Source organism: Rosa chinensis, chromosome 1 (genome assembly GCF_002994745.2).
Source record: "Rosa chinensis cultivar Old Blush chromosome 1, RchiOBHm-V2, whole genome shotgun sequence".
NCBI classification, from domain to species: domain Eukaryota; kingdom Viridiplantae; phylum Streptophyta; class Magnoliopsida; order Rosales; family Rosaceae; genus Rosa; species Rosa chinensis.
In genome coordinates, this window is record NC_037088.1 from 12,137,487 (window position 1) to 12,151,887 (window position 14,401).

At 39.4% G+C, this 14,401-nt stretch overlaps 1 long non-coding RNA gene and 1 pseudogene across 2 annotated transcripts; one reads left to right on the top strand and one right to left on the bottom strand.

Moving 5' to 3' along the window:
* Positions 1–429: 429 nt before the first annotated feature.
* Positions 430–2,802, bottom strand: LOC112201135 (annotated as a pseudogene).
* A 1,236-nt stretch (positions 2,803–4,038) lies between these two features.
* Positions 4,039–6,601, top strand: LOC112173491. Of its 2 annotated transcripts, XR_005803169.1 has the most exons (3): positions 4,039–4,638; positions 6,131–6,228; positions 6,325–6,601. It is a non-coding gene; the product is annotated as an uncharacterized LOC112173491 (long non-coding RNA). The 2 variants fall into 2 exon arrangements; XR_002925582.2 differs by lacking the exon at positions 6,131–6,228.
* The last annotated feature ends 7,800 nt before the right edge of the window (positions 6,602–14,401 follow it).

Consider the following 14,401-nt stretch of genomic DNA (forward strand, 5'->3'; position numbering starts at 1 on the left):
TCTCTCTCTCTCTCTCTCGGTCTGATAAGAAATCTCTCTCTCTTGGTCTGATAAGAAATTATTTCAGCTTGATTTTGAATTTTCTGCTGCAACTCTATATTCTATTAGTAATTCATAATTTCAATTCACTCACAAAGTTACCTAATTCATACAGGTGACTAGGTCAGTGCCTCATGTATAGTCAGAAGATAAACTAGGGATGCGAGTTAATTATGGCCAAACTTTTGATTCAAATCATGATAAAAACAGTTACACACACACCAAGCACATTTTGCAACAGGAAAAAGAGGTAAAGGAAAAAAAAAAACAGTACCATAAGGTGCAGTAAAAAGCAGTTTACATGTCAGAGTGATCAAGGAAGTGCCATATATAGCTTCAAGAGGTAAGCTGGTGTTTACTATCAGCAGCTTCAACTTTATTGTCATTCGATCAATTTGAAGTGGATGGAAAGGGATTGGGAGGCATGGTTAGATTGTCACCTTCTCTTTCCAACATTTGAACTACAACTTTCATCGAAGGACGATCTATTGGGTGCCATTGCATGCACCAAAGACGCACAATTGCAAATTTTCTAGCAAACTTAGCATCTCCTTCATCCTCAATATTAATCCGTAGGTCAATCCCTTGTTCTAAAAGGTTATAGATCCATTTTGGAAAGTAGACTTGTCTTGTGGAGTCCTCCATGATTTCGAAATTTTTCCTCCCTCTAACCATTTCAAGAAACAAAGTTCCAAAACTATAGATATCTGACTTATAAGAGACATGACCGAAGTTCCTAGAGAACACTTCGGGCGCTATGTAACCAATAGTCCCCCTAGCTGTAGTCATGTACATTGCACTTTGATCCTTAGAGCACAGCTTTGCTAGACCAAAATCAGAGACTTTTGGTGTAAAATTCTGGTCCAACAAAATATTGTGGGGTTTGATATCAAAATGGAGGATTCGTTGGTCACACCCTTGGTGAAGATATTCAATTCCTTTGGCTATACCTAAAGCAATTTCTTGCAACTTATCCCAACCAAGGAAAGAGCTCCTATCATCAGCTGATGATAAGAAATTCTTCAATGAACCATGTGGTAAGAACTTGTAAACAAGAGCTTGAATATATCCATCAGCACAGAAGCCAACCATACGAACCACATTTATATGGTGAATTCGACCCATTGTTCCCACTTCATTTATAAAATCTTCCCCCTTTTCATTTGAATTATTGAGGATCTTCACAGCAATAAGTAAATCCATAGAAATTGTTCCTTTAAACACAGCACCATAGGCCCCTTGGCCCAACTTTTCCTTGAACTGACTTGTAATCCTCTTAATATCAGATAGGAATATCTAATTCTATTCTCACAAAAAAAAAAATACAGAGGGAGAGAGAAATAGGAACGCGTCTCACGCGCCTAGGAAAAAAAAAAGAAAAAATCCCGATGGTAAGTGTTCTCTCCAGGCCGAACTCGGCCTGCGTTTCCAGTCACAACATTCCGACCTGGAAGAGGAATGATGAATCAGAGATGTTGGGCAGTGGTGTGGCCCAGGGAGGGTGGGTGTTTCTCAAGTTTCGGGCGGCACAGATCAATCTCGATTTGTCTTTCTTGGATCCGGGGTGGAGGCAGTGGTGCAGCAACGACGGGCTTTGGCTTTCCGATGGTGGTTTATGGCGTCTACGGTCCTACGGGGGATGTTTATGTGGCGACACAGATCGGCTCGAGGCAGTGGAGATCTCGAAATGGTTCAGCCTCTGCTTCGGTCTGGGGTCGTTCTGCGGTCGTCAGCCTGGTGATGGGGCTGGCTTCGGTGTGGCAAGGTGGTGCTGCGACAAATGATTTGCCGGCAACGAAATCTAGCATCCCTGATACGGGGACCTATGAGGCAGTTGAGATCTAGTTCTTAGGGCAGTGTTGGGCCTGGTGAGGGCCTAAATCTTTTTGGGATCTGGTTTCGAAGTTGATCGGGTTGTGGGGTGGCTTGCGGTGGAGCAGGGATGCGACGCGGTAGCTTTGGGGTCCATGGATACAGTCTGTGGCCGGCAGGTGGTGTTGGTTGAGTTGTGTTGGGTTGTGATAAAAGGTGATTGGGTTGGGTTGTGGTCACAAGATGTTGAGTGGTCTATCAAACTTTCCTTGAATTGGTTGTTTAAAAGGCGGTGGCGGCTGCTCGTAGAGTTGGCTGGGTCGATTCCGGTTTGGCTTTGTGATGGTAGGGTGTTGGTGGTAGTGCGTCTGTTGTTGTGGGGCCTATCTTTACTCCATGTTGGTGAAGCACGTCGTTTGTTATTGCTTTTAGTGTTTGGATCTGTCAGTTAGATTTCAAATATGTCCATACTCTATCGAGTTTCAGTTGTCGTCGTAGATTCCGGCGAGCAATTGGCTTTCGATATCTGGTTCATTGCTAATAGTACCCAGTCTTACTGCGGCTTCATGCCGTGTTTACATGCTGGCTTCATGGCGTGTGCATGTTTCTTTTGGTCAACTTAGCACAATCAGCTCCTCAAGTCGGTCTTCGGTGTTGAATCTATTGACGGAGGATATGTTGTGTCGGTTTTTGGTGCAGGTCCTTTGATATAATCCTTGGTTGGATGCAGTGATTGCACTGCAATAGCAGTTGTAATTGCAGTTTCGTTGAATGTAGTTCTTTTTTATCAAAAAAAAAAAAAAAAAAGAATAGGAATATCTACTTGGCTTTTGAGCTATAATCTTCCAAAAATCTTTCAATTTTCAGCTGATTTTCTTTTTCTACTTTGTTAGTGTTGGGTTTGGTGCCTATCCCTCCTTGGTGGAGATATTTTGCATGGCATGAATGCATGATATTAATTGTTTGTGCATTCAAGGTGACAACTTATGCATGGAAAATTGGTGCATGGTCAAGTGCATGCATTGGGTATAAATGCATGGTCAAGTTGATGCATTGGGAATACATGCATGGTTAAATTCATGTATTGACCTTTTTTAGTCTTCCTAGGGAGTTAATGTGGGAGATAGGTGGTTGATTCATGAAGGAGCATTGATGAAGTGAGTCTAGAGACTTCTATCAATGGTATAAATATATGAAGCTTGTGTGGAGGCAAGTAGAGGAGAGGTCTAGAGCAACTCTAAGGGTCTTTGTGTATAGAAGCAAAGTGAGTTGTGTTCAAGAGTGTGAATAGCTCTTGGGGTAGAGTGATCTTCTAGGTTGAGAGAGGGTGTACAAGGGGTATTCTATTGGATACAAGGGCTTGGGTTGGGCATAAACTTGAGCGGTGTAATCTTGTACTTGTGTAATTCTCTCATTAGTGAAGGTGAAACTCTCCGAGGACGTAGGCAAGGATATTGGCCGAACCTCGTTAAATCTTGTTGTCTTCTTGGCTTGGTTATTTCTTCTTTCTATCTCTACTTCTAGTACTTGCGTGGCGGAGGGATTAATTTCCCTAACAGTTAGAGCTATAAACATGGTAAATGATAATCCCTGTTGTCATAACCACCACAGAGAGTGTGGAAATACCTGCAGACACATGCTATGTGTTAAAAAAAAAAAAAACAAACAAACAAACAAAGCCATTTATCCAATTGGTCTTAATCCGAAGATTTAAATTAATAAATAAATGCTTGTTGGGAACTCGGGATAAACCTTTAAGCTTCGCCTTCCGAGGTGACTACCTGTGAAATTATTCATAAATAAAATAAGCAGCAAGTTCATATAAACATAACGAGTAGCTGAATTGAAGTGTTTGAGTACTCTACATGCATAATGGCTGCATAAACACATATAATACCTATAGAACGTTTAGGAGCATAACATTCTGTTTCATTATGTCCAGACAGAGGTTTGTACTTTGTTCGACATTTCTTGTTCATCTTTCCGCAATATTCACATGATGGTATCAACCAATGCAACTTGAGAACAACATTAATGCCCTGACCCAATTCGTATGGAACTGATGTGTAGTCACGCCGACGTTACAGCCTCTAGTCTGTGACCAAGCTGCTTTCGTATTTTATTCAGTAGAATTGGACCAAATTCGTTTTCGACTTTTCTGTTTTGGTGTTAGAATACAATTGCGTTAACAAAGTAGAATGATCTGTGATTGTTGTCAGCGTTCCATATATAAGTAGTACATCAAATACAAGTTTTGATACTAAGGGCTTGAGGTTTGCTATATACAATCTTAGTTTTGTAATATTTATAAACAGAGGTTGATCCTTTTTTGTTTAGTAATTATAATCTCTACAAGCCTGAGTTTAGTTTCGGGAGTAGTATATGGATTGTGTCTGTTCTTTGATAATTATTGTCTTCAAATGGTTTTGTAATTTGGAAGTGAGAGGACAGACCAAGTTAACTTGTTTTTATGCTAATCTACAGATGCAAATCTCAGACAGTCATTACCAGATCAAGTTCGCGTACCAGCTGTTTTTAAGTGCCATAGAGTCACTGCAATTAGCAATGGTGAAGCTGAGATTGCTTACCAGGCTACTGTGAAAATCAGTGGTCATGTATTCAAGGGGTTGCTCTATGATCGTGGGGTTGATAAGAAGAATGAATACCCTTGTATTTCACATATGCATTTGGGAAGTGGTAGTAACCAAAGGAATGGAGACTCTTCTTCTCCAACTGTGCCTCCATCCGATGTCTGTGTGGCGTCCACCAGCTGAAGGTTTTTTAGAGGTACAGCCAATGACTAAAAAATTGAATTTCTGTATTTGTGCATATGGTATGCTGTATAAAATCTCATCAAATTTTTGTTAGGAGTGAACCACTTTATTATTATTTCCTCATAAACTCGGCGTTGCTGAAACTTTCCTATGGATTCCTCTATCATAACCTGAGCTTCATATCATCAAATATTGAATCAATTTAGAACTAAAAGAAATTTTATTTGAAATATCCAGCAATTTGTGATGGAATTCCACGTTGTTCTGCAATTCAATGCCAGTTGTAGGTTTACACTGCTCTTTTTTTGCAATGCATAATTTTTCTTCTTTCTAACTTGTCAAGCATCTACATGTTTACAATTGCATTAGTTGGCAACTGCCAGCACTGATTAGTCATAGTGCCTAAAGTTGATGTAAATTATACAGTAGTTCCTTCTCATTAAGAACTTAAGATACTGAAGCATGGAAGAAAAATCATGATCTTGTAGAAACAGAACGAGGCAAACAAAGAATAAAAGGGAAGCTTCATGTCTCTACCTATCAAAGAACAAGGCAGTTCCATTTGCCTTTTTCAACTTAAATATCGATAAATTTCCATCATGCAAGTGTTACTGGAATTTTCATCCAACTCCCTGCTATTATTTTTCCTAAATACTATTACAAACACATGAACTACTCCTGACTTCCATAGTAGTTCAGCTTTGCACTCACTGATATGTATTGGTGTCATGCCTTCTTATTTGTTCCTTTTGTCTTTCTTCAGAGATAGTAAGGTTTGCATTGCAACTCTTGCGGAATTATCATATGGGCTGTTAGTGTAGTGTAAGAGCATCTCCCATGGTAGGCTAAAAGCCAAATGGTTTTAGCCTACCAAAAACAGAATATTCTCTCTAATATGCTTTTTTAGCCTACCAACAAAAAACAGTGCTGCCACCGTAGGCCAAATTCTGTAGGCCAAAATCAAATATCATTACATCTAACGGCTTAGAATATATTTCCGAGTATGGTTTTGACGAGGTTATCAATAAAACTAGTCGATTTAGTTAAATGAAAATAAATATATCATAAAAATTAATGGTTACACATTTATTTTAAAAATTCTAAACATATCAAATATTGGGCTCATATTGAAGATCTCAACAAGATATTTACAATAATGTAATTTTAATATTTAGTAACATTATAAATAACCCATGTATATAGGAAAAATGAATTTTCTTAAATGTAAAATTCATGTTATTAATGAAACAAAAAAAAAAAGGGCAGCGGGTCCCATATTTGGCTTACCAATTCTCAGCCCAAATTTGGCCTAGCATATTTGAGAAGGCCAAATTTTTTTCTTGGCATTTGGGATATAGCCTACGGTGGGAGGGGGTGAAGGCCATAAATAGGTTTTTAGCCTACCATGGGAGATGCTCTAAGAATGCTAAAAGTATGCTTTGTATTACTTTATTTCTTATCGGTCTACTACCTTCTTAGTAATGTTGGTGTTACAAACATTGCAGATAGCCAGATATTAAATGTGATTATACACGTTTGTAGTGTATAAGGGAGGTTTGCGTTGCAACTCTTGTGGAATTATCATATGGGCTGTTAGTGTAGTGTAAGAGTGCTAAAAGTATGTTTTGTATTACTTTATTTCTTATCGGTCTACTACCTTCTTAGTAATGTTGGTGTTACAAACATTGCAGATAGCCAGATAGCCAGATATTAAATGTGATTATACACGTTGATGCTTGGAAGCGCCAAGAACTATATCAGAGTCTGCTACAGTATAGAATGCAGATATGGTTCCGCCGAGCACCCAGAAGCCTGGTTTGGAGCTCTTAACATATTGTTAATTTAGTTATCTTTTCATGTAACTGAACACCATTTTGAATAATTATCAAACTAGGACATGAAAGCGTTGGATCAGAATAGATGTAAGAATGTGAATATGTGGCCATCTATCAAAATATATGGATCTTCTCTCAGTATGTCCATCTCTCATTTTTGGAACAGAGAAAATTAGTCTCTAAAAAGCTATGCTCTGTTATGGACTAGAAAGAAAGCTCATTTGTGGTACATAGAAAATTAGTCTCTAAATTTGCCATGCTCTGTTGTGGACTGGAAGGAAAGCTGATGAATGAGATTCACCAATATGGGATTCAAAAAAGCATATTTCTGTGCTATATAAGTTTGCACTGTTAATTATTATTATTTTTTTTAAATTTTTTGTTTTGTTTTCAATTTTGGAAGTAACTTCCAATCTCCAGTATTACTCTTCTTCTTTGATGATACATTGATCTCTTTGCAAGCAATTTTCAGAAGGGTCACCTTACCAAGTTGATTATCATGAATTCACAACTCTTATATTTGCAAAACACAACAAAGTTTGACCTAACATATCCAGACAAATGAAACAAATGACCTAAGGACAAAATAACCAAGAAGAAGAAAGCTTTGTGTTTGGGAAAACTCTAAATTCAGCTGAATGACATCTTCTTTCTCTTTTGAAAGAACATCTTGCATTATTGCATCATGAAATAAAATATAATTTTTAAATCATCACACACTTTCCTCATCTTGTTGATGATGGTATCTCAAGTGAGATATTGGGTTAATAGCTGTGGCATCTCGAGTAATTTTGCTCTTCATCCTAACCCTGTGGGATGTGAATGGTTGGGATGCTACCATGCTTTATGCCTACTTGTTCTTCAGGAGAGCTGGCATCACGCCCTCGGATCCTCCGATGGGAACTTTACTGTTAAAAAGTGCCTGTGCCAGCTTCTTTGATGATGATGAATATTTTGATTCCTGATGGAAGATTATCAGGAATCCCTCCAAATTTGAAGATTTGTTGATGGAGGATCTACATGGCAGAGGTCATTGAAAGTCTATAAGAGACGTGGCAAAGGAGGTTCCAAGGCTCAAGCCTTGATCTGGCACTCAGTAGGCGATGATGTGTCAACATGGGAACTTGACTGATTTGGGGTCAGCAAGTATTTGGAAAGTTTTATGATTTCTTTTCTTATTAGGATTCGTTTTATTCTTAGGAGATATTTTAAGGGAATCTTCTTAAGCCTAGGGATGTTAGAATTACTTCGTCCTAATTGTTCAAGGGTTGTTTTAGCTTCTCTATATATTGAAGCCTTTGTAGTCTTTTATTTTCAGATTAAGATTAATAAAATTGAGAGCGTTTGCTATCCTTGGTTGTGTGACTCAACCTTCTTCCTATATGTGACTCCTAGAACCTACTAGTGTGATTCCAGTAGTTATCTTTCTGTTTCTTAGCCTACTGTAGATTATCTCTACAACAACCTTAATCCTAGAGTTTACGTATTGGTCCAGCATCATTTTGGCATTAGAGCAAGGCTGATCCAATGGCTACACTATCAGGGAGAAACTTCAGAGGGCGTCTCACTGACAACCAGCGAGTTGGTTTGTTAATAAAGATTGTTGAGCAGCTTGAATCGATGGACACTCGGAGTGAATCGATGGACACTCGGATTAGAAAGTTAGAAGATCGTGGGAAAGCTTCCGCAACTGATAAGGCAGATGAAGAAGAAGATACTATAGTTGAGGAAACCAACACTGATGATAAAGAAGAGCAGGCCCAGAACAAGCAATCTTTTGGGAATTGGGTCAAAGAATACCTTGAATCTAGTAGTGTGCCTGACAAAGTGGATACTGCTGGAGATATTACCAAGAAAGTTAAGGTTGAAGTGCCCAATTTCGAGGGGAAAACTGATCCTACTGTGTTTTCAAATTGGCTTGCTAGAATCGAGGAGTACTTTGATTGGTATGACATGGATGATGAACGGCGTGTGAGGTTTGCTACTATGAAACTGGTGCTCTTGGCAAAAGTATGGTGGGTTGGTGTTGAAGGTGATATTATGAGATTGGGACAACCACCAATCAGCTCTTGGCAAGAGATGAAGGCCAAGTTGTGTGAGAAATACATGCCACCTAATTATCTTGACAAACTGTGCGATAAGCTCACTGCTCTCAAGCAAGGCAGCATGTCAGTATCTGAGTATATGCAAAAGTTTGACGAGTTAAAGACAAGGAGTCAGATTGTAGAAGACTCTAGACAAACTCTTGCAAGGTTCAAGGCTAGTTTGAGACCTGACATAAAGATGGAGATGATTCGACAACCAGTGTACAGCGTAGAACATGCTTTCCAAGTTGCTTTGGACTTGGAAGAATATTTGGGTTACACCACAGTGAGGAAATCTGGGAGTCAGGGTAATGACACAGCTCAAACAAAATATTTTGAGACTGCTGGTAAGACAAGGATAGGAAACCCATCATTCAATCGAGCACCAGATTCTATACCCTTTTCTTCAAAGGCCATTAAATCAAGGGTTTGCTTCAAGTGTGGGCAACCAGGTCACAAGGGATATCAATGTCCAAAAAAGAATTTGCATATTGGAATAGAGCAAGAGGAAGAACCAGAGCATCAAGTGGGAAACGATGACTTCGATTATGGGGAATACGATGCAGATGATCTCGAGGAAGAAGACCATGACACTTCCCTTTCCTCTGTCATGAGACGTGTGCTAGCAGCTCCTAAAATGGGGGGAGAAGACTAGCGTCGAACAGCTATTTTTCAAATGTTAGTTCGTTGTGGGGATAAAGCTCAGAAACTAATTATTGATGGCGGTAGTGGTATGAATGTTGTCTCAAGCTCAATTAACGCCTTAAACTTCAAGCACAACCACATCCACAACCATACAAGGTAGCTTGGATTGATAGCACCCAAATTCCAGTAACTCAACAGTGCCTTGTTTCGTTTTCTTGTGGTGACTACAGTGATTCTATTTGGTGTGATGTGGTCCCCATGAAGGTAGCTCACATCCTTTTGGGAATGCCATGGCTGTTTGATCGGGATGTGAACCATAATGGTAAAGAAAATACATATTCTTTCCTGTTCAACAAGAAAAAGGTGGTCTTGAAGCCAATGCAAGCTGCTGATTTGGCAAAGTACAAGGGAAAGGCATCTAAAGGCATAGGGACTAACAAGAAATCTCTCTTCATATTCTCACAAAGAAGAAATTTCAAGTAGAGAGTGAAAAAGCTGGGGTCATATATGCCGTAGTGGCAAAAGAAACTGCAGGAATCACTGCTGTCCCTAATTCTCCAGTTTGCCCAGAAAATCTAGAGTTAACCGAATTGTTATCTAGCTTTTCAGATTTGGCTCCAGAGGAGTTGCCTAACGAGCTTCCCCCTATGCGTTCTATTCAGCATGCCATAGATTTCATTCCAGGCTCATAATTGCCTCATCTTCCAGCTTATCGCATGAACCCGAGTGAACATGCCAAACTAAAAAGGCAAGTGGATGAATTGTTATCTAAGGGTTTTATTCGTGACAGTCTCAGTCCCTGCATTGTTCCAACTTTGTTAACACCTAAGAAGGATGGTAGTTGGCGCATGTGTATTGATAGTCGCGCTATCAACAAGATTACTATTAAGTATCGATTCCCTATTCCGCGGCTCGATGACATGTTGGATATGATGGCTGGTTCAAGTCAGTTTTCGAAACTCGACCTTAAAAGCGGCTACCATCAGATACGGATTAGGCCTGGAGATGAATGGAAGACTGCATTCAAGACAAGGGATGGGTTGTATGAGTGGTTAGTGATGCCATTTGGTCTCTCGAACACACCTAGTACGTTTATGCGGTTTATGAATCAGGTATTACAACCCTTCATCGGTCGGTTCTTGGTTGTCTACTTTGATGATATCTTAATATATAGCAGAACAAGGGAGGATCACCTCAATCACTTGGGGCAAGTTCTGAGGGTTCTTCGTCAAGAGAAGTTGTATCTAAACCTAAAGAAGTGTTCTTTCATGAAGCCAAGTGTTGTATTTCTGGGATTTATTATCTCCTCTGCAGGTGTTGAGGTCGACCCAATTAAGGTTAAAGCAATTGTGGAGTGGCCAGTTCCTAAAACTTTGCAAGAGACTCGAAGTTTTCACGGTTTAGCAATGTTCTACCGACACTTCATACAGAATTTCAGTACGGTAATGGCACCTATTACTAACTGCATGAAGGCTGGTCAGTTTCAATGGGACAAAGCAGCATCTCTAGCATTTGAGGCTATCAGGAGGAAAATGATTGAAGCTCCAGTCCTATGCCTTCCAGACTTTACAAAAGTATTTGAGGTCACTTGTGATGCATCTCATGTAGGAATTGGAGGTGTATTAAGCCAAGAAGGGCATCCTGTTGCGTTCTTTAGTGAAAAATTGAACGAAGCTAAAAAGAGATACTCCACCTACGACAAAGAATTTTATGCGGTAATCCAAGCACTTCGGTATTGGCGATACTACCTCATACCAAAAGAGTTTGTTTTATTCTCTGATCATGAGGCACTTAAGTATATCAACTCCCAAAAGAAGCTCAGTCACCGACATGGCAAATGGGTCTCCTTCCTACAAGAGTATTCTTTTGTTATCAGGCATAAATCTGAAGCTGAAAATAAGGCTGCTGATGCACTCAGTCGAGTGACTTACCTTTTATCCTCTATAGTTATTCAGGTCGTGGGGCTTGAATCGTTCAAAAGGGAATACTCAGTATGCAAGGATTTCAGCAGCATATATGCTGACTTCGTGGCAGGGCAAGGCAGGCAATATACTGATTTTTCTCTACATGATGGGTATTTATTCAAAGGCACGAAGTTGTGCTTGCCCAACACATCTGTTCGTGAACAAGTGATCTGGGAACTGCATGGTGGTGGTGCGGCTGGTAATTTTGGCAGAGACAAGTCAATTGCCATAGTAGAAGACCGATTCTATTGGCCAAGCTTAAAATGGGATGTTGCCAAGGTTATTTCTCACTGCAGGACCTGCCAAGTTTGTAAAGGTAGAAAGAAGAATGCTGGGTTGTATACTCCGTTACCAGTACCTGATTTGAGCGTTTCTCATTCGCCTATCGCGTAACAATCAACACGGTCATCAAAGATGGGAAGTATTTACGTCCCGGTTTATCGTACCTCGGGGATTACGAGCTAGCTAAGAATCTTATGGTTCTAGGTCACTGAAAATCAGTTGCACAAACAAATAAAACTAGAAAAATGCTAAACAAGGCACTGAGCCTCATTCAAGCATGACTTTGCATCACACAAATTCACATAGACGGCCTTGCACCAAGCAAGGCCTAGATAGGGCTGTGAAACACACAAAAGTGTTTGTAATGCTCACGCCCATATGGATTTACAAATGAATGGTAGTGGGAAAGTCACAATTTTTTTGGATTTTCATAAATGATAAATAAAGTAATTAACTACGACATAAAAATAAGATAGATAGAAGGATGGGATGCATGGCATCAAGGGTCACCATGGAATTCAAGATTCTCCACACAAATCTAAAATCATATGGAATGATGATGATTAATTCAAGTGATGCTTCAAATGTTTTGTCGGATTTCCGTTTAGCATTAAGAGGTCGAGAAGAAAGCTAAATTGATTGTCATAAAATAGTAGTCAAACCCTAAGCAAAAACAAGAAGAGAAAGAATACTTAGTTTTTGGCTACCCTATACTAGTCTCAAACCTTATGCCTTGTTAGGGCCACAAGTGCTAAAAACTAAATGCTTTATGTTTTGACAATCGATTGTAACACACTCTAGCAACCATCACCACAAATAATAAGGTCGAAAAGAGTACTTGTGATAACAATTACCCTACCCAACAATTCTGAATACTATTTCGAAAATCAAGGGTAATAATACTCAAAATTGGGTGACTTGAGAACCACAATCTAAGAAATCCAAATGGAAATAGAGATATGCAATGGGCAAATTAATTCCACCATACTCATACCATAATCTAAATTGAAATATAAATTCCCCAATTTAATATTCCAATTCCAACACACCAAACATAGATTAAGGAGGGGAAAACCTAAATCATACATCTAGAGTGAAGAAATTAAAGCAAGAGTACACAAATCATATGAATAAACATCAATTTTATTAATTCCTCAACAAAACCATATAAAACTAAACTTGGGTTTCAAAACCCTAAAACCATGAGAGGTCACACACAAGTATATATCAATACACATCAAACAACACCATAAGCAAGAAATAAGAGAGAGAAAGAAGAGGGAAAGAGAGGAGAAATCCATGAAAGTTAAGGCAAAGCTTGTCACTAGCTATTGCCATAACTTCATGGCTTCTCTTGCTACCCTTATGAAGCCATGGTGTAGAGATGGTGGCCTAGATACCAGAAATGTGTGTGCCTCCTCCTTGTGCAAGCTTACATGTGAAGAATGGGGGATGAAGAAGAGAAGAAGAGGTGAGAAAGGAGAGAAGTCCCAAATTCGGCCAAAAGGCCTAGGGTGTAGAAAAATGGGTCTTAAGCTTGTGAAATGTGTGTGCAAAGGTGCTTAAATACCCCCTTGGGTTCAAGGGTCAAGATTAGACTTGTACCCTAGATCCAAGGGCTCAAAAACAAGTAGAAAAAGGGCAAAATGAAAAGATTAAAACAACCTAATAAAAATGTAGAGAATTAGGAGATTAGAAAACATTTTGGAAAATAAATAAAAAAACCGGAGGGTAAAAGTGTAAGTGAGTGTGTGCCTAGTGTGAACACAAACAAATATCTCCATCCACATGTGTGATGTGTGTGAGGTGTGTGGTCCACTAATTATTATTGTCATTACATCCATTTTGAATTTGAAATTTGAATACAAAGATGTAATACAAATGGGCTTAGGTCTTCACTTGTGTGCTTCTTTGGTCTTGGGCCAAGTTGACTTGGTTGACCCGGTGGTCAACCAGTTGACTTTTGGTCCTCTAGTCGGAGTTGACTTTTTGCTCGAATTTACTACTTTTTTCGTCTTTTTCCTCTCTTGACCATAATTTCCTACAAATGAAGAAAACAAAGTAATACTACGAAATGATGCTTGAGTATTCGCTAATTTCAAGATAATTAGGGTTAGAAACACACGTAAATCGCGTGGAAATCAGTACCACATGAACCATGGCAAGACTTGAGTATGGACTTTATACTTAGATTACCAAGAACAATCCGAAGCAACGACTCCATTTTTGTCATCGTTGATCGTTTCTCCAAAATGGCTCACTTTGTTCCTTGTTCCAAGACTTCCGATGCGGTACACATTGCTAAGCTTTTCTTTCAAGAAGTTGTACGACTTCATGGGTTGCCGAAAACTATTGTTTTAGACTGCGATGTGAAATTTACCAGCTATTTCTGGCGTACCCTATGGAAATTACTTAATACCAAGTTGCAGTTTTCCTCAGCTTTCCACCCACAAACTGACGGGAAAACAGAGGTTGTTAACAGAAGTCTGGGCGAATTGCTCCGCTGTTTAGTTCGTGATCATGGAATTAGCTGGGACCAGGTTCTCCCTATGGCTGAATTTTCCTATAGCAGTTCTAAAAATCGATCCACTGGCCGTAGCCCCTTTGAGATAGTAACTGGACTACTTCCTAGAAAGCCAATTGATTTGATTCCTTTGCCACTTGAGGCACATCCTAGCGCTAAAGTTGAGTCTTTTAGTAGTCATATTCGCAACATTCATGATGACGTTAGGAGCAAAATTGCCTTGAGCAATGAAGGCTACAAGGCACACGCTGATTTAAGGAGGAGGCTTGTTGTGTTGAATGAAGGTGACATGGTCTTGGTCAGGATCAAGCCTGAAAGATATACTCCTGGCATTTCTAAGAAACTTCATTCTAGAACTGCTGGTCCCTACAAAGTTTTGCAGAAAATCAGTGATAATGCCTATGTCCTTGATCTACCTGAAGATATGGGCATCAGTAATGTT